Here is a 25,114-nt window from a genome sequence, read left to right as displayed (position 1 = left end):
AACAAGGACAGGAGCATGGTCATGCTTATACTTCTCCCTCTGATGCTTCTTCTTTGTCCGGGACGCCACCTCCTAACCCACAACTGTCTCGGCTCTGTCCCCCTTCCACCGCCGCCCCCCCCCCCCCCCCCAACTCATCTCCACTCCTGCTCCACTGCACACTAACACAGCAGGGCGCCAGTTGTAATCACTGTTGGACACAATTTCAGGGACAATTTGAAGACTATTCATTATCCTTGGTCAATAAAGAAAAAAGGGGGACAAGCATTTTGTGGCTGTTCATTTGCTAAACGATTGACAGGTTAATAAATGGATGGATGAGATAGTAATTACTGTACATACATTTTTTTCCTTCTTTTAATTAATTTAGCTCATTTTGATTAATATAATTTGAATTCTTCTGAATTGTCCCCCTAGTACAAGTTAAATATTAATCACTCTTTCAATATCAGACAGTGACAGATATTCTTTCTTTCTCTCACAGGTATAACCTACAGAAAATCTACCTCACACAGATAAATTATGTATAATATAAAATCCAGTCCGACATACTGTATATAACCAGCACTTAATCTACTGTACAGCGGTGTGTATATAAGCTCCTGTCTGCTTACTAAATTGAATATGAAGTGTGTGAGAGCTCCCCCGGGAGAAACAGTGATAAAACTAGCGGTAAATGCTGCTGTATCAATTCGCAGCCTCCTCAGATTAGGTGGATGGGACAAACTCCCCTCCGGGGGAAAGTTCCTCAGCAGGGCTTCAGGTAACACAAACCTCTTAATCACACATGACCTGGCAGCTAAGAGAGAGTTAAGCAGCAGCAAGGGGCCTCCTGTAGTGTTCCCTCCCCGTCTACAACATCATTAGCAGCGGCACATGGCCTGCCTGCATCCCATCACAGTGTTTACAAACACCATCACGCCAGGAAAGAAACTCGCTCATGACGAATTTGAGAGAATTACAGCACAATGCATACTAAACTATCGTAATCTAGTGAATCCCATTTAAACCAAGACTTTGGTGTAAACATTTGTAATCTGGTTTCTTTTTGGTTACTAACAAAATCTTTTGTGAGGTCTTTACAGCTGAGAAAACCTGGAGCTCACGTGGGTTTGTTTGATGCCCTTGACAAAGCTGACAGTGAGGTCCGCGGTATTTTAGTAGAAGAGTTTATAAATATAACGTATATAACGTACTGTATATAACATTTACCTCTGAGGCAGGAAGTGGCTTGAACACTTTAATACTTGAATGAAAGTACCGCGACAATTTTATCAGCTGGGTATGATCCTCACAACTGCTCTTACATTCAAATATCACGATTATAAAGTTTATTAACTTCATTTTTTTTTGGGGGGGGGGGGGGGGGGGGGGGGAGAATAAAATTCAAAGTTGAAATCATGCTCTTATATTGTGATCAATAGAAATGCAAACTAAGAACAATCAATTCATTGTTCCAAAATCCAGTTTAGATGCTAGTCAAATAAAAGGAAAATCCAAAATGATTCATCTTGAGTTAAGAGAGTTTACTGAACAATACATGGTCAAACCTTAGGAGGATTTTTTATTTATCTATTTTAGATATTGATAGATCACACCCAGTGGAAGACATCCCGGTTGTGTATTTGTAGCCATCTCAATCGGTGAGTGTGTTATCATTATTTATGTTTGGACTCCCCGGTTGTTTTTAGTTTATTATCAATGTTATAATATACATATATAAATGTAAATGTTAATCTGCACGATGAAATATACATCATAGCAGAGATGGCAGGACTGTACTGTTCCCTAACCCAGTTCTTTTTTTTTTTATTTATGTGTTTGCCACATAACTACTGTTTAGTCTTTGCAGCCCCTTTTAAACACTCGAAAAAATTCCAGCAATTCACAAGAGCATCCAGCTTAAACATGCTTTTGACACTTGTGGTCACTCGCTTGTGTTGTTGCTGTTGGCTTGGCTGACTCCTGCACACTGACATCTTAATGTTGATTCATGATTTTACAAACAAATACACATTTGTGTAAGTGTAAATTATGGCATTCCAGAGAAACAAGAGATCAAGAGATTTTAAACTGCAGCGTTGGTTTAAAGGCTTCATCGCGTATTATAATGGTAAAGTAGCTGCTTGATTACTGATATCTGATGATTATGAAATTATATTATAATACAGTATAAATATCACGAACAGTACACTTGCATGAAGACAATTTATGGAAATAAATCCCTTCAACACCGAGTTGAACTCTATCTTAATGTAATTTTCCAAATCTCAAAGTGCTCGCATGGCTTTGGCAACAACTTCTGTGAGGGGCAAAGGCTAAAGGTGCTCTTTAAGACCTGGGGCAGTCGATCCGTGAGCTGGAATGCAGGGGGAGGCTTGTAAATTAGAGACCTAATGAAAACTCTCTGGTGTCCAACTGAAGCAATCATCTGGTTAGAATCAACCAGTTATTCCACTAATTTCCCCATTGCTTGCTCCGAGCCCTCGATGCCTAATTTAGAAGAAAAGTGCATGTTCCATTTTACACACCTGCAGTTTGAACTCGATACTGTGATCCCTTCAGCTGCAAACCTTCCCTTCACGTTTTTGTTTTTTTTAGGTGGGGAAGCAATTAACCGATGTAAAACAAGCCGTGTATCTAAAAGAAAAAAGAAAAAAACAGAGATAATCCAGTTAAAAATATAAATTAGACATTAAATCTTTTCACTTTTGCAGCATCTTTTACTTTGTTTTTTCCCCCAAATATAAATAATTAAGCTGCAAGAACTTTCTCAGATGATTGATGGTACAAGATATTTTAATTTTACACACACACACACACATATATATATATATATACTGTATAAATATATATCTATCAAGGATTACATGGAAAGTAGGATAAGCAGTTCCACGAAACAAGGTCTACAACATCTCCCCAAAGACGTGGTCACTACCTTCCTTGGAGTTATTCAACCTTTCACCCACTGGGCCCCCTGAATCTGACCTTTCACCAGATGCCATTTGCTTAAAATCTCCTTGCCAGTTTCAACCTCTGGAATCTGCAACACATTATAAGAAGAGAAGGGAACAAAGGAACAGCAGATTAGAGGCCAGCCTGGTTATTAGTTTGCTGATACAGTTTTACAAGGGTCAAATGCAAAGATAGGGAAAACAAGTTGAGGGAGAAAAGATGTTTCAGATGCTCAACAGCTCCTAATAGAGCTGTGAACAACTTTGTCATGCATGAGGCTGTTGGGCAGATTTATCAACATATAATAAAAAGGTTGTTCAGAGAAAGACATCTGAACATCTGCAAATCAGCAAACTGTCTTTTAGTGCAAAGTCATGCTCTTACAGCATTTTTCTTTCCATTGACTACATGTGGTCTGAATATCAAGCGATCCATTTCTCCTGTTTTCACTTCCAATCTTTGCATGCTTTAAATGTCTTTGTGGATTTTGTTCCTCCTCAATCTCACATTATCACGTTAGAAAGTGTGTTTTTACCAGGGAGGGCGGCAGCGAGTGGAGGTGCTGATGTATCGAACAAAGTTGCTTGTCTTTGCTGAAAGCTTTTGTTTCCTGGGGCTCTCTTTTCATCACAAAGCCTTTGGTGGGAAGAGACATAAAGACAGGCTCTGACCCTGGTGTGAGCCCTTTGACCTCTGTGAACCCAAGGGGACAGATTTCCAGCAACTGTGCAATCACTATTAGTTGACCGCAGGCTCTGTAGTGGAAAATGGCTGGAGCCAGACAAAATGAATGGTGGGACTCGGTGGGAAAATCTAGTGATTTATAGAAGTTGAGTGTCTATTTCAAAAGAGGTGATGGTGGATCAGCTGACAAGTGGGTTCAGAGGTGATGTTTGGGCACGATTTCCTGCCCGTGTTACTGTAACATCTGTGTGCTAAGACACGTCTGGGACCAAAACATTTTGACCCTCGGGGGCACAATAGTAACAAAACCACAAAAAAACCGCTGATACAACCTACAACCTGCAGTAAAGATTGCTGTTGTCCCCAAACTATTGCTGTGCATTTTCCATCAACATTATGATGGTTAATGCAGCATTGTATCAACGTAAACAATTTTGAATAACTTACTGCCACAACTTTAATCACTCCACTTCATTAAATTCACCTTCAAAGACAAAAGATTCTCTGGTAAAGTGGCTCTGGTCGCGCTCCTCTCCTGCGAGACTGGCTGTGATGAAGTGGATCGTTTTGGCTCCTGCACTGTCATCTACAAGTGTCCGAGCAGAGAAATACTGGGAGTCCCTTGCCCCGGGGCTGGCCATTAAGTAAATTGGCCTCTCTAGACCTATAGCTGTGTCACTGTCCGTGACGAGCTGCCACCTATTTGACCCAGGGACAGGAGTCCAGTGCTGATCAGCAGCTGTTCTGAGGCCTTGTCTTTCCAAGCCTGGGAAGTAGTTCCTAATTAGCCTCCCACACCCATAAATGTGTCCAGTAGGTCAGTCACTCCACGCTCATTGATCGCACTGATGTGGTCCGTGCTGAGGTTTGACTTCAGCTCCTTCATCAAAAACGAATGGGAGGCAGTTGGTGACACAAGCAGTCTGCATGTGTCAATAAAGCCCTCGGAGGTAAACTTCCTGCTGGTCCTAATAGGTGAGCAAAGCTTGCAATGTAGTTTTATAGATTGACAAAACAATCCAAAACAAAAAAAAAGGAAGAAAAGAAAACAGTGTTGATTAATTCAGCGTGAGATATAATCTTTGATTGCAGAGGTGAAGCAGGATGAAAACAGTATAATTCTTGTACTGTTTCTATCGTCACCGGTGTTCCCTTCAGATTTATCGCTAATGTCCTATTACAGACATCATGACCGGGTCAATACTTCAGCAGTAACAACCGCTTGTTATGGCGGTAATGATAAATGGATGGAGCTACACTAAGCCCGAGCACAATATCATCGCTGGCATGTCAGACACAGGGTTCTCTTTATCGAAGTCACAGGAAACAGGATTTGAGGGCCCGCCTCTTCACAATCACTCCGCCAGATATTTTCTTCTCGTCCTCTTCTAGCCTCCATGAGTTGTTTTTCTTTCATTTAGCTGGCCTCCACCAATAAAAATGCAAGCCAATTTTCCAGCGCATTAACCCAAGAGATCTTTAATACACAAGAGTTTTGGTGCAAAGGGGACGGCAAGGCCTCATGGAAAGATGGATGGGCCTGCCGACTAAGAGTGGGCAGTTTTCCCACTGCCCTGGTCTCAGCCCGGGACAAAGGCCTCATTGAGTGTGATGCTTGACATCAGCATCATAAACTAGTCATTGCTACAAAGCCTCTGACACTTTAAAGTACCAGCTACTGCCGCTTTCTTTTCGCTCCCTGTTACAGCATTGCGTAGGCTAATCACGTCACTAGCAGTTGTTCCTTTTTTTTCTTTTTCTGCAGATGCCAACACAAAGAGTTTAAAGTAAAACTGTGTCGAGAAGGATCGCTTATGAGAGACTCACTCTCCTTTCTTTGCAGAGCATTAATAAGACTAGATTACGGTTTCTCTTGTCTGTGGTGACACCTTTGGTTATAAGCAGTTCCAGCTTTGGTGTTGGACACATAATATACAGTAAAAAAGAAAAGAAAAGAGATAATACATAACAGTTCATCACTTTCAGACACAGGACGAAATAAGAAATGCATATTATAAGTTTAAGCATCTGCAGTAATTGGCTTGATGCAGAGTAAAACATTTCATTTAAATCTTGACAGGATTAATTTTGAACTGTTAATTCGCATTATTGTATCATTTACATGCACAAGCCTGATTACAATGGAAGAGCATTTCTGTGTCACTTTCAACAAGTGAATAAAATATAATACATTTTTCTTGCACATTATAGGTTTATTTCCCAGCCTAATTCCCTCTAATTTGATTACTCTTTATGTTAGTTTATGGTCTAGTTTAGTTTACAAATCTCTCACTGTTGCCACATATATTATTTTCACAGAGAGGGTTTATGCAAATGTCAAAAAAGCACAGCTCAATAACCTCAAAGTCGTGGCCTCAATAAGACAAGAAGATAGGAGTATGCCCGTGTCAATGGAAGTCTGATCCTCAAACATGATGTCAGCTCAAAGCCAGTTTCAGATTCTCAATGTCATGGGGGAAAAAAAAGGCACGGTGCACTTTAATAGATTAAACAGCAAGAGCCAGACAACTGTGCTGCCAAGGAGGTGCTGATGGATGCAGTCGCATGTAATATGAATTCATGCGGGATTGCAACAAAAATTTAACGGCCACACTGATTGAAACATTATCAGTGCAAATATTTAAATATCTTAAATCTGAGAAAAATAATAATATATTAACAGTATTTCTTGGGGGGGAAAAAAGAAACATATTTGCTAAAACAAAACACTTGAAAATGAAGAAAACTATGAGAGAATGTAACATGAAATTATGAAATCAAATGTTATTCAGATGCCTTAAGAAGCATTTTAGAATAAAAACAACATTTTCATTCGACTAACGACTAACTTGTTGATTTTTTTCTCCATTAATCGATTAGTTTTTTGGTACATAAACTGTCGATCATGTTTGCCAAACCCCAAGATGATGTGTTGTTTGACCAAAAACCAATGGTATTCCATTTAGAGGACCAAATAAACCAGAGAATCCTCACATTTAAGAGAATTTTGCCTTTTTCTCTCTCAAAAAAATACTTTTACCAATAACCGATTATCAAATTAGTTGCCGATTAATTAAGTAGTTGATAATCACTCTTTGAATTGTTGCAACTTAAAAAAATAATAATAAATTGTCAAATATATTGAAATATGTAGGAAGAAAAACACAACCACACCATATAACTACCTGTATTCTTTTTGTGGCAGTTTTATGTTCAACCTTCTCTCCATCACATTTATCTGCTTTATCTTTATTCTATCGTACTAAGCTGACTTCAAGCTATACCTGCTTCACGGGGGCATAGCTGCAGCACATCAGGAGACAAAACATCCAGATGTGAGAGGAGAATGAGGGAAGGAGAGAAACTGATGTTTGTATGTGTTTGTATCTGTGAGAGTGAGAAAAGGGGGGAAGGGGGGTGATGCTCAGACTGAACTCCTATAGAGGGAAACAGCTGCTTCACATTGCTAACCCCTGGAACAATGCAAAGAAAGCATGTTTAGACAGGTTTGGGCAAGAACAGAGGTCACCAAACCTTTAAGGGAGATGTCAGAACTCGCTGTCAGCCACTGGAAACACACGGTGAAACACCACCAGTCCCCCTCGCTGGCATCTACAGCACTTTCACCATCTTCTAATCCTGCGGGGTGACATAAGACGAATTTGTAGAAGAAATTAAATTTTCCTCCATTGGCTCCAGTTATTTCCTCTGAGTTTTATTTTTTATTATTTTTTACAGAGATGCAATTCCCACTGAAGTAGTAGACCACCTGTCACTAATGTTATTCTGCACGGATACAGAGGGATCCAAGTTGGTCTGATCTCAGGCCTAAAAGAAGGCAAAGACCTCAAAGAAGTGTGACACTATTCATTGTCGTGACTGACAACCTCGCAGCTGCCCCGTCGAGCTATAGGGCAAAGTACTCCACTGTGTTTTTGTCACCTATTTACTCAGGCATGTGTAATTGATCCTTCGTGTGTTAGAAGAAAAAAAAGGATACTTCAAGGTCTGGAGATTATCACTCTTGCCAGCTGGCTCACATGTGCCTTTGAGTCTATATTTAAATACAGTAAAATGATGAAGAATGAGTCGACAAGGAAACCATTACACATTGGCAAGCCACTGGCAGCTTAAACATACTGTACAGAGGGTGTCGATACAGAATCTCTAAAAGGGCGAACTGTCGCTATACTGTCAGGATTTATGTTGTGGTAAATGTCCGTATATTTATGTTGTTCATTATTTGAAGTATTAAAGATATTATTATTATTAAAGCTTCACTTTTAACTTGAAAATTGAAATTGAATTGTTCTGATAAACTGTGAGATAATCTTCACTCTAAACCTGCATCCATGTTGTATCTCTTTTGAATGACTGCGGTATTATTCCGTTAATAGTTATCTGTCCTGGAGTCCTTGACCTCTTTGAATTGTAAACATGCTTTTTACACCACTCTCAGCACTCTTTGACCAAGGGAGTTTTGTCGACAGTGGGGCCCAGAGATAAGCGAGCAGGGGCTGAACCTGTTCCGGCCTGCACTGCCCTCTGCAGCACCTCTGCTCCGGGCTCAGTCAGATTTCTCCCAGCGCTGCCGGATCACATGGGTTAATCTCTCCTGACCCCCGACTCCTCAAAAGCACAAGCCTGGCTCTTTTGGACTCAGTCCCGGTGTGTGAGCGCAGCGCAGTGCCATGGAAGTAGCACCACACACATCCCCTCGTTCACTGGCACCAGTTTGCCGACTTCAGAATAGTGGAGATAAGGTACAAGAATGTCAGGAAGTCTGACACCAATGAGCAGTGTGGTAAACAAACAGTTGCAGACGTCTGCCCGCATCCCCTGCCTCTTAACGACCTTCAGTTCCACCCTTTTAAATGTCAAACTGTGAAATATGGGTCTTAAGGGTTTTTTTTAAACGCAAATGCTGTAACACCAAAATCTACAACATTTTTTTTATTAATAAATCCTGCTTTCAACCTAATTTTATCCTAAAACAAAGTTTCAGCTTTCAACAAGTTTTGAATGATATTTTTATTTTTTATTATCATTCAGAAGACATAATATATTATGAACACAGTATTTGTCTTGGTGTCATAAAAAAAGCTTTAAGACATCCAACACCCAGAACTCATTAAAGTGCATACGTGCTGCATACTTAGTCAAACAGTCCCACTGCAGCACCTTGCCAAGCCAGTTAAGTACATATCACACAATATTGTGTGTGACATGTCCACAGAGGTTGCAGGTAGCGCTGAGAGGGGAACACTGACAATCATATATGCATGAAAGGTAAAGGAACAGAGCCGGGATTTCTACTGGGAGAGCAACACTCTGATATCCTTTCCCGGGTACTTTGATCCCTCCGGTGTAGTGAAGCAAAAAGCCAATCATTCTTAACCACATAAAAGTTAACAGAGCACGGCCTGGTATTTAGCTTTATGTTTATCTGTGTTATTAATGTGGGCAAGAGCAGCGTGGCCTGTCACCGCGGGTCAGACTGACAGGTGTTGAGCTGTTCTGACGCTGTGATTTCACAGCCCCTTCGCTCGCGGCTTCAGGTGAATGAAATGCCGCCTGCTTTAATTGGAGACTTCGGAGTGGCATGTGTGAGAGAGTCACAACGCCTCAACAACAACAACAGCTTTCACACCGGAATCACTCCTTCGTACTTTTTCTGCTTTTTCCACCTTAAAAGAATAAAAGAAAGCTGAGGTGAATTGTAATTAATGTGTTGAGGGTTATAGTGAAAGATAATTCTTTGCTCTGCTAAATAGGCAGCGCTTTGAGGGAGATAGCATCTGGGGAGGGGGACAAGTGAGTGGCGGTGGGAGAAGAGGAAGATAAAGAAATGTGAGCGTGGTTTTTTTTTTGGTTTTTTTTAACACACATTCTCCGAAACCACAGGCAATCGTGATGAAGATGATAGAGGGAGCCTCTGATTAACCATCCGGTAAGCAGGATGTCTGTCCCTGCCAGGGCAGACAAATGGAACTATTGTACTGCTATGACAGTCTTTGATCATTTCTGCGTTCAAGGAGATATCTTCATTGGAGGTGCTCCTTGTTAAAGCTGCCTCGACACCAGCAGACATAAATATTTGCGCTGTATTAGATTCCATGGGCCGTCAATATACAATAACTACATTGAATGCATGAGCACCCTCGGGAATTTTCAACATTAAAGTACATAATTTGTCGGTCGACTTAATTAAATGCATGTTTTATTAAGCGCTTTTGAGATTTGATGGAGGAGTATCCATATTCGAGTATCATTTTAATGTATATGGCACATAATGTAAGAATTTAATTATAAGAATTAATCAAAATAGCATATTAGATTCAAATGATATGTATTATGCGATTTAACTGCAGTATGTGGTTTACTGTATGACTTTTTTTATGCTACCTGACAAATATGAGGACGTTGAAGTGCAGACTAAATGAATTATGGCAGACAACAAGAAAAAAAGAAAAGAACTTTCAACAGCCAGAAGCCCATCCGTATGGTTCCACTGAATATGCATGGGGGTGAGTACGGTCTAGCTTGAGCCATCAATAATCTTGTCATCACAGCTCACAACTCCAAAGTTGTTCACTGATTGTCCGAGTTATTTTCAAAACGTCTGTATTCTTTCAACTCCCTATTACTAAAACATTTTTAATTTTTTAAAGAAATAAATAAAAAGCTGCCAGAATGAGAGCACTTGTTCACTTTTCTTCTGAGACCTCCCGTACACGGGGTCTACCCACATGCATACAAAAAAAACTCCTACGTTTACTGATGCTTGTATGTTGAAGCACAAACTGGGTGTGACTGTTTGTGTGATTGTGCATGTGGGAGCTCCCCGGGAACTGTGGTGAGCAACTATCAGGAGTGAGAAAGTGGGGGGTAAGAAGACTGACGCAAGGTAGCATTTGCAATTGGGAGGTTTTGGTTTCAGGCTCTCCAGTCATCAATCATCCCGGGCCTATTCTGTTCTTTGACAGCTCACTACAAGGCTTGACATTTAACACTCACGACCCTGGACCAGGCTGTGCTCGAGACCAGAGACTTCAGAAACACAAAAATTGAATAGAGTGACACTTTTCCCCTCTTCAGTAAGTGGTAGAACTGAGGAAAAGCAGATACAAATTAATAATTCCCATCTGCAATACACTTCACTCTGGTGAAATTACTGCTTTAGGCCCTGTGTTCCCCCTTTGCCCCCTTACTCTGACATACACAAAAGAGCTAAATGAGAAAGTCAAGAGGCCTCTAGGCCTATTAGACTAAATACTAGTATGTTTTTTTTGTGTGTGTGTGTGTGTGTGTGTGTGTGTGTGTGTGTGGATGCACTCTGTGAACTTTGTGAGAGGCAGCTTTGAAACTTACAACTCACCAAATCATTAGTATTGTTTTGGAAAAGGGAGACATAAGATTTATATATATAATTATACATATATATTTTTTTTTTAATATAGCGTATTTTCAGTCAGTAATGCTGCTTGATCGCATCTGGATTAATTGTACACATTTTAAATTAAGAGGGTACATTTCTGTGTCCTTAAACTGCCTGTGATCTTACACCCATTCACATTTCCAAAGGGAAGAATGAGCTTATGTTTTGTGACCACATTTGGTTTTCTGCCTTTTTGGGTCAGTAGGTCGCTATAAGCAGAGCAATAATATTGAAAAAAAACCTGCTAAGATAATAACCAACATGGCATCAGCTGGATAATGCTTCACTATGGCCTATAAACTATCAGATTTACCAATTTTTTTCCCCCTCTTCAATAAGCACATCTGTCAGTCCAGGGATGTCACAATGTGACCTACAACCAAAATCACAAAAACTGGTTTCAACAGCATTACATAACAATGCTCCTCTCTCTCCCCTTTTATCAAACACACACATATACACATGTCCATGACCCATGATAACTCGACAACAGGCCACGCTTTTCATTTACACCGTTTTCTCTCAGGCCATACAAGCATGGACCTCACTGTCTTGCTTCCCTCGTGGATTTAGTGTGTGGATGCTGATAACATCGCCTGAACATCAGCCACATCCATTCACTCTTATGTCAGGGAATTGATAGCTTCTTTTGGATTGTGTGAGCCACAGAAAATCTCTTCCATCTTTGTGTGTGATACGCTCTGCTTGCTGCATACTAAACATGTTGCCAGACAACTGGTCATGTCTTAACTGTGAAAGTGGCAACTATTGTTCAAGCGGCTATAGCACATGCCTCCGACGACTCCAAGGGCAACCTTTCATCTTGCACAAGGTACCAGGGCCCTAAAAGCATTTAGTGTTTTCTTAATGGCATTTAACACTATAACACACGTCTTTGTGGTTGGACAGTGTTGTCAATTATAGAAATATAGAGAAAGTGAAGTGAAAAGAAAGTTGTTTTCCTTTGCTTTACTAAATAATGTAAACAAGTGAATTGCTATTTGTCCATTTAAACATTTAGCACCATTTTATATTTGCAGCATGTGGAGGACTTAAGTCATGCTCCCTAATTTGTCACTTTTAATGTGCGCCGAGAGCCACACACATGCAAGATATGCAAGATGCACACGTGCATACACACTCGGGCACAGAGCACACACACACAAACACACCCACCCGTGTGCAGATTGTCGATGTCACCAAAGAAAACCTCTTTTCTGAGAAAGATTCATCAGATTATGACCAAAGCCAAGCCTTTCTTGCAACACTCCACTAGCTGCACCATATGGCTGGGTCCTAAAGCCACGGGTGGAGGGTTTAATGACAGAGCGGATGTGCGGCGCACATGCCGAGGGATGTTGGGGGATGGGCTAAAAAAACACTCATCAAGTCTTTGGCCTGGAAAGGCTGCACAAGGTCAGCTGTGCGGCGGGGGCAGGGTGAGGGAGCCAGACACATGTCTACAACAAAAGGCAGGTGACCACAGCTAAACTTTATTTTAAAGGAAAATACAAGAGTGCACAGTAAGATGACTCTCAAAATGTTTTATTTGGCTTTTTAATTTGGCATTTCGGTGTCTAAATGCCCATCACAGAGCTGACCTCTTTAGCGATTAATAACAAACACATTTCCTCAAATGCAGGAGGTCGACAGTATAGGCATATCACCAAAATATAGTGACGGGGAGATTCAATCCTCTTGGCAAATATGCACAGCTGCCAGTGTGGGGTGTAGGGATGAGTAAACAAAGATGGACTCATAATTAATGTTTACTAAGGCTGATGCAACTGCATGACATTTCTACTGCTGCACGACTTGTCCACTGACCACAAATGATCTCTCTAAATACCTTTTTTTTAAGGTTTGTCATGTATATTTCAGAGCTGCAAACATGTTTAAACATAGATTCTTAATTCTTCCTCCAACTGTTGCTGCCTAATACCTCACGTCGGCAGCTCAATCAATCTGATGTAGGAGGGGAACGATTCGCAAAAAAAATGCTGAGGTAGATTTGACTACATCTGGTTCACTGCCCTCTAAATATTATGAATATCCTAAACCCCAGAGTTTGAGAGGAAGACATCACTTTGTTGTCTTCAGTCTGTGTACACGACCACAGACACAGCTCTAGATAATATTAGCCCAGCAGTGGTGAGGTGGGACACCGGGCAGCCTGAGGAGTAAGAAGGCAGGGCAAATGATTGATGGAGTTGTGGTTGGTCTATAAAGGTCTGCAAAGAGTGCTTGGAGATAATCAGAGAGAGGGTGTCTGCAGGCCTCATAACCCCCCACCACACACAAACAAGCGCACACCCACACACGCTGACTCAAGAGAGACCAGACGGGAGCTTCCGAATTATTAAGCAGAGAGAGGCACTGATGATGAAATTCTGAAGGTCGGGCGTAACAAGAGGCACCTTACAAGGGTCACAACCTTTCCCTTGCTGGGTGTTTTGTTCTTTGCACCCCCCTCACAACATCACCTTCCCACCTTTGTGTTCACTGAGGGGCAGGTGAGCGGGGGAGTTGTGTTACATCCCTGTTTATCTGTTCATGACCTCTAGCCGGCAATTCTGCACTTGATAAGAGGAGGGCTCGCCTCATAATGTGCACGGCAGCTGATATCAGCCCTGTATCCTTGTGAAATTGATTACCAAGGCCCAGGGAGCGTGCAGAATATAATAAATAGAGATGACACATAAGGCACACATGGACTTGTAGGCTGATGGGCAACACCGCCTCAGCAATTACCTGCTACCCACTTAAAACAGGGGTCATGCAGGGCAGGCTGGCAGTGGAAGGAGTTATGGTTATTTCTTATTTTCTCTACACTGTGAGACACTCTGTGAAACATCTCTCTCTCCTTCTGTGTGTGTGTGTGTGTGTGTGTGTGTGTGTGTCTGTGACAGAGACTCATGCAGAGTTTCAAATATGTGAGATTTGAGTGTAAAGGCCGAAACAGGTTGTAGCCCAGAGATGTTATTTCAATAATGCATTCATGTTCAAACTTTTACTATGAGGCATAACAAAAGTCATATCTCTCATAGTAAACATGACACTGAATTCTGATAACTGTATGAGATGAATTCCGTTGCTTTATTGTGGACCTTTTTGGAAAGGTTTGCCTGCCACTTGACTTATGTACATGATTATTTTGGTACTGACATGATTAAATTTCTCATTATGTATATGCTAAAAAATACGGTTATTACGACATTATTACATTCAGTACTCATTGAACGGACGCTCTCTTTGAATTTCCTTTTGATCGCAACTACACACCTGAAAAGTTTTGTGAGCACATTTTTCCATATTGATACACAAGTTGAAAACACTATCAGCCACCGAGATGAATAGGTATAAAGTGAACAGGTCAAAATTAAAAAAAGAAAGAAAGAAAGACGACCGATAGAGCAATAGAGACTGTTGATACAGTCATCAACATCAGTTCTGAAATTTTCTTTCAATATCTAAATAACATCTAATAACATTTCCAGTTGAGACATATTCTTACTCTCCTTTAATCTGCGTGCCCTTTATTATGCCACCAGCCGTTAACTGCAACCGTTTACACGTCTGAAGAGAGACCGTGACCACTCAGGTCAGCCTCAGACTTGAAGAGTCAAGTGCTGCTGATAAACTGTTCCTGTACACTTTCTTCACATTACTCAGAATAAAAATAATAATTATTTTCTTGACTACATGTTCTTTGACTCATTTTTAAAAATGAAAAGGGTGCTTCATTGCGTAATTTTATTGGAATGTTCTCATTGGAAATTTTATTGTACTCTATCAAATACGGCAGTTTGTTAAAATTGGTTATAGCCGACATGTCCTGCCAAACAATTTTGCGAAAACTACGGTATAAACACAACCTATCTTAAACTACCCATCAAACCTGTGTAGGCAGCAGAAGAAAAGACCGTTTCTCTCTTTTTCTAATTATCTAGGTGGTGCATTTTATTCTTTATTGGGTAGTGATTAATAACAAATAAAACATTCTATTACATGCTCCTTGCTCTTTCAAATAACACCAGACTATCATTTTAAACACACACACGAAGAACAGGCCAACCTGTTAAGGTGACAACAAATCTTGTGATAGGTTGAGGAGAGAAATGCAAATTTCTCAGTTGTTAAAAATTCAAATATTTTCCACTGATTGACTGATAGCATTGTGTAATTTTGCTTTCATCCAAATTAAAACAATAACACAGTGAGGAATAATACGTCACGAACCAACACCACAAACAACACATTGTGCTTCGAGCCGCTTGTTGTGTTTAAAAAACGAATAACAAAAAAACCCCAAACAACATTAGAGCTGATTGTGTGCTGCAACGTTTAATTGGCGCGATGTAGAACTATTCATTTCATGTTCTTAAAATTTCCACCTGAGATATCTTAGCGAGTGCGGGGCATAATGTACGGTTCATTTCAAAAACAGGCACTCCAGTTGCTTAATGTTAGCATAAAGCAGGCCATGTAGATGTGCTGCTTGCCGTTTCAATGAAGAAATCTGAATGGCTGTAAGCTGCCAGGCAAACCTTTATATCTATTTGTTCCACTTGTCTGGCTCTCAATGAGTTTAATCAGCTGAGAAGAAGCCGCGAGGGGGGTGTTGCCTTACCCGCCCATACATTAGAGAGCCCCCCCCCCCCCCCCCCCTTGCACCACACACTCACACTCAAACACACACAACCCCACAGCCCCATTCTCTGTGCATCGATGTGAGAGTTGAGGGTCTCCCTCTCCCCTGTTGCCTTGCGGATTATCAAGTACACTTCAATTACTGCTGATCGATACACTTCGGGCTGCAAAAGGGAGTGTGAGGAAAATTAGACAGACTTTGGGTATGGCCGTGACTACAAAGCAATGGATTAACACTGATATGCATCTCTTCATTTACATCAGGAATGGGCCCATTCTCCAGCAGCATACTGCACTCTCCTCTGAACGGACGCACATTCACATAGGCTTTAAGGGGACTTTTTGAAAGATTGCTTCTTTAAGTGCCGGGCAAGGTGAGGGCAAGCCTGTCATATACTTTAGGAGGATTAAAACCGACTGTAGTCGCCACGAGAAAAGAGCCACTGCAACCAGGTTTTCAAACTGAACACAAGAACAGAGGGCTTGTGTAGAACCATTAATGTCATCATGATTATACTACGTCTTTGCAGGGGCTGTCTAGTGTGTGTATGCGTGTGTTGTGCTCCAAATTGGGCGCTCATTAAATGATTAAAGGCATACTAATCCCAGAGTCCTTCAACACTAAAATGTATAATCCCAGTCAGGTTCAAATATTTGCTGTAAAAGAGAAGAATGGTGCATTTCCACTCTTCAGAGCGTGCGTGTCAGCAGATAATACAATGGGCAGTGCTGGTAGGAAATAACGCCGGAGTACTCGTCCTCCTGAAGCAGAAAGGAAAGGGAAATGAAAGCAGTACTGTGGAAGAGGATAAAAAAGAAGTAAAAGTGTAGGAAGAGATAAGCAGTGGCTGTATCCCCCTGAGGCAGACTGCGAAGGTCTCCCAAGCACGGCCCCTGCCTCTGAACCCCCTCCAGGTCATCTGCCCCCGCTCTCCCACCCTTCCTCTCCACAGACGCAGTAAAAACACTCCAACACCTGGGTTCCCCCTCTGCTCTGCGCGAGCTACAGTACAACACACCTCCAACTGCATTTTTCATCTGCGCACACGCACACACACACACACACACACACACACACACAGAAAGAAAGAAAAAAAGAAAGAAAGCACGCTTTGTGATTAGGCCTGGACATAAAAACAAAATATCTTCTCTGATAGGTTATTGTGAAGGCCAAGTCCTAATGACTGTCATTACGACATCTGTAAAGAGATTATTATCGACTGACCTTCAAACATTCCTAAAACATAATGTCATTGATGCCTTCCATTTGAGAACTAAAAAGGCTAAGGCGTTTTAATCTCAACTTTTAGAAATCATCCACATTTTCAACTGAATCAGTGGTGCACACATCCTCGTGTGCTCTCTGAAGCCTGTGAATCAAAACGTTTGTTTTGGTCATGATTATTTAGATACGTCTGTCACCATAGCTTTACGTTTACAAGGCCCGCTGAACCGTGGCCACTTCTCTCAGCTCGGGGTCAGAGTCACATTTCACATTACTACCCAGAGTGGGAGTTCAGTTTTGCATCTAAAATGGCCTCCCTCTCCAAATAAAGATGCCTCTCTATTGAAAGCTCCTCACTCCACCATGAATTTGGTCCCCTCCCTCCCTCCCTCCCACCACAATCTGTCCTGCCAGCTCCCACGGTTTGTCTTTGGAAGTGATCCGTCCCCGAGCGTTCAGCAGAGCCACTTCATGTTCACATCGGCCCCAGAGGCATTCCTGCCTGCCCACTACTCTTGCTTTCTTTTGTCAGCCAAATGGATACCAATTAAATCAACTGTTCTCCAATTAGAATTTGGAGGAATCTATCTTGTTCAGAGTCCTAAATCCCACTGCTTGACTTCTTTCTCTCATGTAGCTGCTTCCCTGGAATCAGTTACAGAGAAAATGAGACTAGTTATTTCCTGCAATAGGATACTCCTGGGTTCCTTTGTTTTTTCCCCCTGTTTGCTCAATATGTTAATAGTTCAGTTAGTCAAATGTGCACAAGAGACATTATTATGGTGCAAGTTGGGTCGAGGGCGATGGTCACTTTTGGTGTAACGAGTTGGGAGTTTGTTCATAAAAAATCCCCAAAACTCTGGGATCATTAACAACAACAATTAACATGATAAACCTCAGCTTCTGTCTTTTAAAAAGTGTTTATTTGTATTCCCCTCACTAGTGAAAAAAATACTTTTATTAAAAAATCAAAACTTCCTGCAGGCGTGCATAGACACTTAAGGAGCATGTACTCACATACTGCCCCCAGACAAAGGCCACGATTTGATAAATACAAGAAGGGGCATATATTAATCTGCAGGCAAGGACAGCAAATGGCTTGGACTTGAGCAATGTCATTATTGCCTAATAGTCGTGCTCAGAAAGTATGACCCATTGTGTTTCATATGAGCAGGCAACACCCCTCCTGCCACTCGAAATCACATCCAGCTAAACAAGCCAGCCGGCCGGCCGGCTTCCTGTGGAGCAGCGATTCAAATCCCAGGCGGTAGTTTAGACCTCTGTAGCCTGCTGCATGCCACCGCCAACATGAGGGCCGCTCACCTCCTCTCCTAAATCCCACACATACAAATAAATGTTAGTTATGACTTAGAGAAGATAGTTTTGCATACAAAAATGATTTTCAAAACCCATCTTGGCTTACATCACCTACCTCGGTTTACATTAGCCAGTTGTTAGCTTTAGAGTATTGTTAAATAATCAGGCCCCTGTAGCGATCCAGTAATAAACATACCAATCAAGTCAATAAAGTGAGTTACTAAATGAGCTCAATGTGTTCTCCTTAATTTGCCTCTGATTTATCGAAAAACAAATTGTCCGGTTGGAACAAGGTAGATGTATGAACAAGTAGCAAAGCCAGTATTAATAATTTACACATTCAAATGTGCCTCCCATCATGATTATTATTGTTATGATCGTTTTGACCGGGAATAATATCATATCACAAAAGGGTAAAATGTGAGTGACTGTCAGAAGACTGTTTTAATCAATACAACTTATTCAGCGATCCCCTCCATGAGAATGGCTAATATGTAAATAGAGTTGCTTGGACACTTCTAGTTTTGGATGTTTGACGGCCCCCTACTTTTACTTTGTTATGCTTATCTGCTTTAAGAATGGAGGCGTATTGTGTCTGAACAATGGGAGCCTTTTTATGTCCATCACTGAACAAAGCTGGTAACTGACATTGTGCAACAACACAGTGAACTATTTGAAAACTGCAGCTTGACATCTTTTCTCTCCAGAGTTGAACAGCATTTGTGATTTCTACCTCTTAAAACTTCTGCATGTTATCTGACTGTAATGGTTTATTCATCTAACATATCTGTGTATCTCAGGGATGCTGCCAAAGCAAAAAGACAATTTGTTCAGTGAACATCCTACTGCCACTCCACAAATAAATTAGCCATAATCAGATTAAATTTCGAATAAACACATTTTTACGCTACTGGTTACAAGTGTTGCTTAGTGGGAATTAAAATGAAAAGTCATAACATAACCTTATTTGGTCTTGGTTTCACCATTATACAGCACCAGTTATCCTCCAGTTCTTGACACACATCTGGCACTTACCACATCTAGAGTGTATTTCTTTTTCATTGGGCATTTGTTTTAGCAGAGATAATAAAAGTTAACTGATGGTAAAATATTAGTTCTTTAGCTCATATTTTATACAGTTGACCAAAGAGTGACAGGCTTTTAGAAATTGACTATTTTACAAAGGCTATTATTCCAGAAATATGAATGGAGAGTCCAGAGTTTTGACCATTTGTAACGGTACATCTGTTACAGGTCAGTTCTTAACCCCAAATGTATTGTTTGTGCTTTAAATATGAACTGAAATCAAAAGAAAAACATTCAGCAGCACAGACATAGAGACAGCAGGGGAATGCTAAAAGCGACAGAGGCAACATTTCCTGTACAGACCATAATCTCATTTGTAACTTAATATTTGTTGAATTTGCTCTGTTCATCCATAATATTGTATTGTTTTATGTCGGTGTCAGATACAGTAACACGTGCACTTTCACACCAGTGCCCTGAATGAAACGTTGACAAATCAGGATATTTTATCCAATTTCAATAACATTTCCAGATACTTAATAGTTATACTTGGGATTCCCCCCCCCAACATTTTCCGACCCTCAACCTCAGAGCTGAACTTCACTGAACCCGTGCCTGCAGTCGGGAAACCATCTGAGCGAGCTCCTAATAAACGTCTAAATACAGCACTTGTTATTCCAGCTGTTGATACAGGCAGGTTACTGAATGAATAAACACAGAGAGAACATTATTTTCCCTCTTCAAAGTAGCTTGATTTATATCACACAAAACAGAATTAATATGCATAATTTGTGTCACATGGAGATAATTTCCAAAACATTAGTGCAAGAGTTGCATTAGAATACGATGCTCTTGAGGCTCCTATATAAGCAGTCACTGCCACCCACAGTTTAAAACCTCACTCACTGTAATGTAAATAAAGGAACAATCACAGATTTTTTTTCTTCCACTGACTAATTCCAGGAGAAGAAAAAAAAGAAAAAAGAAAAACAATTAAAAAGTCCCTTCCTCTCCCCATCCAGACTATTCCCACGCATTTTTTTGGCAGAGCTCTGCTGATGATCTCCAGAGGCTTTGCTTCACGAGGAACTTGTCAGGAAAAGATCCACATTTCCCAGGGATGAGTGTGGGTGAAAGTGAGAAGGAATCTGCAAGACGGAGCAGAAGTTTGCTTGCAAGCCAAAAAGCGAGAATTAAAAGTGAAAAGAGGAGTTCATGTATTGACAGGGGGGAGACACGGGGTTAAGAATTTGACGACTAGGCTCAGGGTGCAGGGGATTTGTGATATCCACGGAGAAAGGAAAGAAAAGGATGAAGTGAAAGGAAGAAGAAAAAATGGCACCTATCTGTCAGGGATCTCAAGCTGACTTTTGTATGTTAAAAGAACTGGTGGCATTAAGGAATCAAGGGAGAAATATAGATCCTTTAATATCACTTTTGTTCTTCAGACTGTGACCCACTCAACACAAGTGCATTGCTAATCAGTTTAACCCTGTTATACTGGTTCAGCTCTGCAGTTCCACATGATGTGCGGCTGACAGCAGTGCCAGGCCCACTCAAGAGACAGTGTGGCCTGGAGCCCAGGCCGGGGCAAAAGCCCCGACCCCAGAGGCATACTGACCTGGCAGGGGGACACCTCTCATGGCATTTTGACATCAGGTTCAGAGACAATAGGAATCTTTCCAACGGCATCTTATAGACTCCTCAAACTGCCACTATTATGACATTATCCTTATTCAAATGAGGGTTCATTTCTTTTGTTTTTTGATTTGTCTTAGGTGACATTTTGTTGATGGACTGGGTCAGTCCTACGAGTAGTGGGTCACAAGCTGCCAAAAATGTCAAAACTGGTTTCCTTGGCCTTTTTAAACACGCACACGCAAACACACAATGGCTGTTTGCTTTATCTCTTGAAACAACGCAGCAAAGACAGATGAGTGACTGATACAGCCACCCGACTGAAACAGATGACTTACATTTTATATTCCTCAGTAACATTGTAAACAAAAATATAGAAATATTTGTCTATAGAAATAAAAATATGCATCTGTATATGCTGTACACAGTTGAATAAAAGGTCATTTTTATGCAATTTTGTCCCTTCCCTTATGACTAATAGTTCCAGTAAAGGATTACTCTCTTGTTTTCTTTCAGTCAGTCCAGGACATGCTCATCCCAGGGGATCTGGAAACTTCACAGGCCCAACAGGAAGTCACCACCGTCACACCCGTTAGGTCAATAAGCATTCTTGCATCAGAGGAGGCCTTACTCTCAGCTGTGGATATATTTATTTAATGTATATGATTATAAAGTCCCTCCTTGTGCTCTGTATCTTATCTAATGCTTTAAAACAACAAGGTTTATAAACGATTGTGAGAATCTCCACCGTGGCTTTGCTGGGAGGAAGGGATTGTTTTTGTTTGTCTTTCAGCTTGATGTGCTTAAGAATATGGTAAAGGACTTAGATGCAATGTGTGACGGTAAACGGTAACTCTGCTATCCAAAAACCTTTACCGTATGATTCTTTCCTTTACATTCAAACATGGACACCTCACCAATCGAATCACTACGTAGCATCTATTTACAGATTGAGGCACACAGCCTAAATCACACATCCAGTTCTTTCATGACCTTTTGCCGGACTTACATTCTAGCAGAAGACAAGAGTGACCTTATGGTGTCATGTTATTTAAAATCTGGTAATTTCATAACATTGGGTAGACAGCTTCAGCTCAAATCAAGAACTACTTTAATTGTCAGATGACACACATTGGAAGGAAAAACTGCCAAAACAAATAAGGTCAAATAAAAAAATTAGCAAGCTGGATATAAGGCACATGGTCTTTATTTCTATCTGCCCAGACCATTGCTTTCCCTGAAAAATGCACCACCATCTATAGGATCCTGAGTTCCACAAGTTACTCTCATTCCTTTTCATACTGTGACTACACAACTTGAGCGTTAAAATCAATGGTTTTAACCTAATACTCATACTGTAAAATATTTACTGCTTGTGTTAAATTTCCTACACAATATTTTTTTTTCCTTTTTTCTCAAGAAATGTGCATTTAAAGCTACATTGGATTTAATTTAATCCAAACCACCTGAGAACCAGTGCCTTCCTATTATTTTACATGCAATGGGTCAAGTGTGTACTTGGTCACCAGGCTACCAAAGAGTAGTGAATGTCAGTTTGTCTTTATTTAGCAACAAGCAAGTTTAATCAATGGTGGGGAAACTGTATGCTTTCTTTCTCTCTAATGTGCCATTAAAAGCCATTCAGAGTGACTGAACAGTTGTCACAGAAAGTGGAGAAACACCGAGTAATCAATGATAGTTAAGAACTGTAATTTATCACCTTGCCACAACTGAGGGTTCGCAAAATGAGCCCTCCAGCTAGTAGGAGAGAATGTGTTGGGGGAAGCTCGGGTGATATGGTGGCTGAGGACCACAAGGGTCAGGGCCCAATTACTCTTCATCTACTGCTCCTCATCACCTCTGGCAGAAGCACAGTTCAATTGCTGCATTATCTAAGCATATCAATAGTGCGGAATTAAAAGTCATTGATTTTTTTTTTTTTGCAAGTTTTTCTTCTTCTCTTTTTTCCCCCCTGGTTGGGCTTTAACACTGAACCGATGTCTTTAAATGAGTAAATGCTCAGTGAGATTGAAAATTCAAAGGAAGGGGCAAATTATGTTGCTCTTTGTTATATACTATATAAAATAAGTGCATAGTTAGATTTATCATTGCACAACACATACAAAGGAAACTTTATCATGAACTTTATGCCCATACATTAATGTGGAAATTAAATTTTAAAAAGTCACATTCTGTTTCACAAACAGAGAGAGAAAGCGAGAGGCACTTTTAATAGAGCTGCAATAGTTAATTGATTAATCAATTAGTAAGCGACTTCTAACTTAATTGCCAACTATATTGATAATCAAATAACTTTTTTTTAAAAAGTCCTAATTCTCTGATTTCAGCTTCTTAAATGTGAATATTTTCTGGTTTCTTTGCTCCTCTGTGACAGTAAACTAAATATCTTTGGTGTATGTGGAAAAAACAAAACATCATCTTGAGGTTTTGGGAAACAATTGACATTTTTCAACATTTTATGACATTTTACGGAACAAACAACTAATAAATTAATCGAGAAAATAATCGACAGATTGATCGATAATTAAAATACTTAAGTCGCAAGCCATAACTTTTATACTTTTGTTATTTGTTACATGCGTCTGACTATGAAGTAGGTTGGTTCTTCAGAGTAAACTGGAGTCTCTTACTTGGCGGGAGTGGAGCCCTAAGACAAGAAAAAAAAATCACCCAACAGAGATAAATAAAGATGCTAGCAATCACAAATCAATCACACTGTGCATGAACAGTAAGAATGACCATGGCAGGAAAGGGTTGAAAGGACCAAAAAAAAGAGAGAGAAAAATTTCAATTTCAAAAGCATTATTGTTTTCATTAATCATAGCCCTGCCATCAACCTATCCTCATGCCTTAGTGAGAGATCTATTATACGCTCCATTTAGCCTCAGCCATATTACCTCATATGTTTTCCTGGCTGACCAAATAAGACTTAAGAGATAAAACAATTTACTGTTCATTATGAGCCATGTCACTGGAATCAATCTATTAACCTGTGTTAACTGGGATGCCTGGCAAGATCTCATAGACTGTATTGAGGTTAAGAAAATGGATATTTATGTTTTGTATGTCCAGGGTCATAAAACGACTGGGCATTTAATTTGCTCCCTCCAACTCAGTGGATGGCTTTATTTTTTTTCCAGTGGCCAAGGCGCCCTCCTCGCCTTTAAGAAGCCCCTGACCTGTGAAAGATTCTAACAAATTAGCTTCTATTGTGAAGCCAAAGGTGCCATCAATGAGGAGACGCTCCACTGCGCCTAAAGTATGATGGTAGAGGCAAGCAACAGAGCAGAGAACCTTGACATGATTGAATTAACCCTTTGTAGGAAACGTGCTGATAAGGATGGTGGTGGAAGGAGGGTTAAAGGGCTCTACTGTTTGCCTTGACTGACAAGAAACAGGTGCCATGCCTGAATCCTACTGCCTACACAATGACGTTGCAGGGAGCCCGTAATTAACATTACATAAAAGCCCCAGTATAATGGAATTAAACATTTTCGGCTTGTGTTATCATTAAAAAACTATCCGTTACATGTGAGAACATGAATGGCACTCAGTAGAGCACAGACCTCAGCCAAGGCCCCAACAGTCCCGTTAAACTCAATCAAGCCGCACCAAATTGCACACACTCTTAAATATCAGTCCCCTAAATATACTTGTTTTTTTCATCCTTGTATTTATTCTCTGGGAAATTGGTGTACATATATACAAATAAAAAAAATAGCGCAGCTAAGACAGCAGCTCACAGCGTAAGAGTAAGTGATGGAAAAAATGATGGACATTTTTATGGGTTCTTTCTTGGGCCTTGTGCCATACTTCTATCTAAGCTGCTTTCGGACATGCACGGCCGTCCAGACATTGTGCTGAACTTCTCCAGAGGGGCTGCATGTGAGCAGGCAACTGCCCGCAAATGTTGCTCCAGACCTCCTCGGGAGTTTCTGAGGCCAGCCCCCTAGTATAATAATCTCAGGAGAATGTCTGAGTGAGCCCATGTGAGAATGCAGCGGGAGAACCTCAGGAGAATTCACAGCGAGCGAGTGGACGTGCTTTCCGCAGCGTAACATCGGAGCCTGCTGCTCTACCCAGATGCTACAGAATGCTACGGAGATCATCTATCCTGCTGTTGTGAACGCGACAATCTCCTGCTGCCTTCGTCATATGTG

Source organism: Scophthalmus maximus, chromosome 7 (genome assembly GCF_022379125.1).
Source record: "Scophthalmus maximus strain ysfricsl-2021 chromosome 7, ASM2237912v1, whole genome shotgun sequence".
Lineage (NCBI taxonomy): Eukaryota > Metazoa > Chordata > Actinopteri > Pleuronectiformes > Scophthalmidae > Scophthalmus > Scophthalmus maximus.
The sequence above is the reverse complement of the archived record's forward strand: the minus strand, read 5'-3'. Positions refer to the sequence as shown.